Raw genomic sequence first — 6,000 nt, 5'->3', positions numbered from 1 at the left:
TTGCACAGGGAACAAAAATATGGTATGCAATTCTATTTTCTCTGAACACAGTGAAGGATCTGCTACTGACTTTGGGGGAACCAGGAATTTATTTACTTGTCTTTAATTAAAGATGAAAGACTCCTAAAACACTTTGAAAAATAATCCCAATGTTAATTGGGAGGGTGCCTGTTGCTAGAATACAGGAAAACTTGATGAAGACAGATTGGATGATGAATCTCTTCCAACTGGGCTTCTGGTTTGATAGAGCCACCTCTTCCTTTAACTTTAATTCAAAATCCCTAAATATACATAAAACTAACTCACTTGTCACTGAAGAGTTTAGGTCCCTCTAAATACATCCCAGGCCTGGTAAGACTCTTGATAGATCTCACCTTGTTTAAATGAGTCTTAACTACGGTTGTTGGCCAAGTTCTCATTCAGCTGAAGGAGTATTAACTGAATTCACTGATTTGTAGATGATTTTCACTGTGAGGAGAAGGGAGTGGAGGGGGAGGAGGAATTGATTTTTAGGAATAAATTACTTTGCAGCAATACATCTGAATGCAAAGTTTAGTTTCCTATGTTTAAAGTGTTCTTGTCACCTTACTACTTACTAGCAAAGTTCAGGTTCCTAAATACATACCATTACTTGAAAATCTGAGAGAATGACAGGAGACCAGTTGTAAACCAATTCCCATTGTGCTTCAGTTGTCAGGAGGAAAAAAAAAAAGAAAATCATTTTATGGAATACTTGCTGATACGAGAATTAAGGCTTTTCATCAGCAATTGGGTGCAAGTAGCCCCTCCCCAGTAACAACTCGTGTGCCTGCAACCTCGTGTATTCAGGCTTCATCAAAGTAATTACACTTAGGCTTAGTGAGCATGTTTCAAGAACTCATGGAGAGATTTCATATGCTGAGAGGTTATAGGCATAGAAGTCTTTATGAAGAAGGGTTTAGAAGCTTTTTGAAGCTGGATTTTATTCGGTTGTTTGGGGTTTATTTTTATGATTGATGTAGGATAACTTATGCGTCAGGTGGTATCGAAGGGAGGTGTATCAAAATCTGGTATTAAATGAAGGGCAAGAATTCATGCACTCCTGATCTTGTGCAAACAAGTTTAAAGTAAAGGTCTAGTCCAGGTAAAAACCAGAATTTTCCTGTCTTAGGGTTTAAAAAAATATATTATGAAAATTTTAAGCTAGTTTAACACGATCTTTCTTTAGCTCTTACCCCATTCCACAAGGGTATTATCTCATCCTCTTCAATTATCCCAGTACAGATTTTGCTTTGTAGTTACAATACTGTTTTTGGCTAACCCTTCTGCATCTCTATTTTGTAATGACTTTTATGGCCAGTGTGAAATCACTGCAGTGAGGCTTCAAGTGGTTTTGTGAAGACTGTTATAATAATGAACAAAGTAGGTCTGGAAAATTTTACTATTTGAGGTAATAATTAAGCATAATATAAAAATATTTAGGTAACAAATATATAAACCTTTCAACTAAATATATATATAAAATTCCCTGAGACTATTCTGGAGGAAATGACTCACAATTAGTCACCTTACTGAATTATCTTTCTCTGCATTTTGTTGCTTTATAAGTTGTGTCCCTGCACAACCCTCAGTGCATACAAGCTAAGTCACTATTCTGGCCCCTTTGTCCCCCTTGGAGGTTTAATTGTGACTTGGGTGTTAGGCATTTGGATTTTTTTCTACTACAGACAGGCAGGCTCAAGCCACAATCTCTTCTGTGATTCCCAGAGAGCAGGAGACAACTTTCTGAGCTTACCTAAGCTTTTCTGATTTTTCACGTATGCAAGTTTGTTCTTCTCTTTACTAATGATTACTGAGAATTCTTTAAAATTATCAGCTGTGATGAACATAGCTAACAATAATTTAAATGTAAAAAACCCCATTCCTAAAGCCTTAAAGATTTGGATACCATATTCATTGACCATCTTGTTCTCCCACCTGCCTTCCTTGACAAGTTCTTAAACATTTAAAATCTACTCAGGACATAAACCCACTTTTTCCGGCACAAGCTCTCTTTCTTATTTGTTCATTGTAGTTCCAGCCAACTCCTGTGATGCAGGTATTGATAAAATGAAGAAAATCTGACATGAATTCCTAAAATTCCAGTCACTGGTTTGTGTTTTGAACCTGATTGTGTCAGGTAATACATCACTACCATAATTAATTCCTGTGAAATATAGGAATAAGAATGATTATTGAGCATGAATAAATGAATGAATGGAGTTAGGGAAGAAGAAACATGGAAGAATTTAAGATTTAGGTACATATTAGCTAAATTAAGTCCTTTTATCTCTTTTTAATTTTCTCATATTGATGAGGGACAAAATAATAATTGCTCCTCAACATAACACATAAACTTAAATATCTCTTAAACCAGGAAGCTCCTTTTCAAATGGCACCATGGTATTGGTTGAAAGCTGATATATAATAATCAATGACCACATGCAGAATAAATTGTGTCAAATAATACGGATAGTGCAAACTCAAGCACTTAAAGTTTGGAAAACACAGATTTAAGATCAGCCAGCATCACTTCATGCATACACAGCGTGCAAACCTATTGCATCCAATGGGCAAGATTTCACAATTTCTTTATAGAATTATTTTCCAGTCCCTGTTTCTGACCTTGGTTTGTTGGGGTTTTTTTTGTACACAAGAGTTCTTGTCTTTTCTGTGTTTTTCATTGCTGAGGTAGCTAATAGTTGCACAAGCATTCAGCTAAGTCTACAAACAAGTTTATGCTTAAAACCACAGGCATAAAGGTTTGCAAATGTTATATTTACCACTCTGTGTCTCCCTCCTAAAAACATTCAGGTTTACTGCACTGGTGTTTGTGAGGCTCAGGGATCAAATGAATTCACACGGAAAGAAATAGAAAGTTTCCACCTGACCTTGCTGGGAGCTGGACTAGAACTTTCATGAGGTAAAACATTTGCAGAGGACCAGGTAGTACTTTATTATGATTTATTAAATGTCAGTTTATATGAGTTTTATTGAATATGAGATTAGAGCAGTAGTTATTATATGACAGCACAGTATTCTGTGATTTACTCGTGAACTGCTCTTTTTTTCTTCATCTGCAAATACCCTGCAGAGCTGAGGGGAAAACATGGCATCAGCTAAACCAAAGAAATGGAAATGAGAATAAACATGCTTAAATCTCGGGGCACTGGAGAGCTTTATCATGCTCATCGCCTATCTTGGTGTTATTGATCTCTCTTGGTGCAGGAATCAGGCTACGAATATGACCTACAAAAGTCGCAAAGATTTTAAACTTTATTATACTGGCTTGGAATTCAGTCTTCATTGGAACAGAAAGGGCAGTTATTCGGGGGATATGTGTGAGTCAAGGCAATTTGTTCACAATGTGGTTAGGAAGAGAATGGTAGCAGCCATGGGAGAAAGCTGGATAAGAAAACACAGCTAGAAAGATCACAAACATTAAGCTGTTTATTTGGGATAATACAGGCTCAGCACTTGGGAAGCTGAGGATAATGGCACACCAACATGTGAGGGATGCTACAATGCTCCATTCTCACGGATGCCAGTAAGAATTTCTAGCACAGAACAAGGGGCTACATTAGTAATTACCATCATTATATTACTTTTTCATTTCTATTCTGTTGAAATTTAAGCATGAAGAACTTGATCCAAAGGCCACTACAGGAGGCAGCAGGTGCCTACATTTACTTCTACACCCATCCAATGAAGTCAAAACTGGAGTCCTGTCTTTAAAGGCTTTTGGTGGCCTGCACCCAGGGTATTGAGAGGCTCCACTCTGGGATGAAGATCGCAGCTGAGAACTACAGCATGACTGCACTTTTTCAGGAAGGGTAATCCTGTCTGCCTAGGCAAGAGTTCCTTTGCACAGGACGAGACAAGTCTGTGGAGTACTTTCCCACAAGAGCTAAGGGTAGCACAAAACTTTTACTGCCTTGCTTAAGCACAAGGTACACTACTCTGACCTTGTTTCCCTTTATATAAACCCACTGCACATTTCCCTGTGAGTCTGTGCATTTGTGTTGGAAGAACATCCTGCAAACTTCTTTCCTAGAGACAAACTGACAACAGGCTTGTGCAGACATTGGTCACTTTCTTGCTGGGATCTACAAATTCATTTTAACTCTAGAACCCACCAGGACAGAGGAGTTGTACAAGTCCAAAGAGAAACCAAAGGGAAGTTTTGTCTTCATTTGTTCTCTCTTAGAAAGGCAGACCAAGAGAGCTGGGGTTATTCAGCCTGGAAAAGAGAACGCTCTGGGGAGACCTTACAGGACCTCTCAGTACCTAAAAGGGGTTAGAAGAAAGTTGGAGAGGGATTTTTCACAAGGGCAGGTAGTGATAGGGCAAGGGATAGTGGCTTCAAACTGACACTGGGCAGGTTTAGATGAGCTATTAGGAAGAAATTCTCTGCTGTGAGGGTGGTGAGGCACTGGCACAGGTTGCCCAGAGAAGCTGAGAAGCTGTGGATGCCCCATCCCTGGGAGTGTTCAAGGCCAGGTTTGACAAGGCTCTCAGCAATCTGGTGTAGTGGAAGGTGTCCCTGCCCATGGCAGGGGTCTGGAACTGGATGACCTTTAAGGTGCCTTCCAAACCAAACCATTCTACAATTCTGTGAATTTGCTGCTGCTATTTACGTAATGAGGAATACACAGTAACTGCTTCAACTGAGCTGTATCCCAGAACTGTTGATGTTTAAACTTTCAGCCAAAAAAACACCAACCCCCCCCACCCCCAAAAAAAAAAAAACCAACCAAACCCTAACACATTTAAAATCTTAGAAAAAAAGATTAGGATTGCAAATTCCTGCACCATCCTTTTTACACTTTCGGGGTTTTTTTCCCCCAATGTTGGCCCTGGTGCACCCATACATCCAAGTTTTGTGCACTGTTTCATTAGCCAAGGTTTAACTATAGACTCATACACGCAGAATGCCAGCTTGTGCCTCTGCTGCTCTTCAGCCACTGTTCCTAATGATAAACTGGGATGTAAGTGCTGCTTTGTCTGGTTTGGAAAGATTCTGCAGGCTGGTCATATCTCCAGCATTCCTCAGACCACAATTTCAACAGAGAAAACATTCACACCAGAGTGATGGGAGACAATGACAGCCATTTGAAATGAGGTTTGGCAACAAATTTTCTGACAAATGCTCTGGCATAATGCTCATGGAGAGAAGTGTGCTCTCGGAGACGTGACTTGTTAATTCAATCTGAGGGAAGAAGATTCAGAGCCGTCCTTTATTGGAACCTATTACAGGACTTAATCTGAAGATTTTGACATACTTCCGAGACAAATAGGCTACCAAGAGTGAGACATGTTCAATAAGGTGGGTGTTCTAGGAAATGAGGACTGTAATTGCCATGCTGAGAGAGCTTGTTGTCTATGCAATTTAATGACCTTCTCCTAGCAGTGTCCCTTCTGACACAACGTGATTCAGAGATTAATCATGCCAAGCACATGGAAAGGGTCTTTATCATCACACAGCAGACTTGACCAAATGGTTACCGCTTATTATTGGCAGATACCGTAGGATTTGAGCCCCACAGAGTAAAATATTAGGAATTGCATCTCCTGTAATGCTTGGGCCTCTTCATTAAACATCATGGGAGTGTTTACAGTTTTCTTGTTACTCTGCAAATCACAGCACTGGCCCAAGATTTTCAGCACAAGTTTTCTCTTTGCTTGTAGCAGTGAGTTAGACTGAAATTTGTCCGAGATAACTCTGCTCAGGAGCACAGATTATGATAGAAACAAGAAGTCAAATCCTGTTTGCCCTTAGCCAGCACTTAACAAAGACACCCTTACTTAGTCTTTTTAATCTTTCCTTGGGAAACAGTTTCCTCAGTCATGTAAGAATATCTGTCTCCACTTTCTGACCTCTCTCCAACTTCTAATTTTCCCACCTGATACCGAGGCAGGAAAAGAAATTTGCTATCTTGGCTGCAATCCACATCACTGAGGAAAATTGTGGAATGACAGAAG

The sequence above is a fragment of the Corvus cornix genome, chromosome 3, assembly GCF_000738735.6.
Source record: "Corvus cornix cornix isolate S_Up_H32 chromosome 3, ASM73873v5, whole genome shotgun sequence".
Lineage (NCBI taxonomy): Eukaryota > Metazoa > Chordata > Aves > Passeriformes > Corvidae > Corvus > Corvus cornix.
This window is presented reverse-complemented; position numbering follows the sequence as displayed.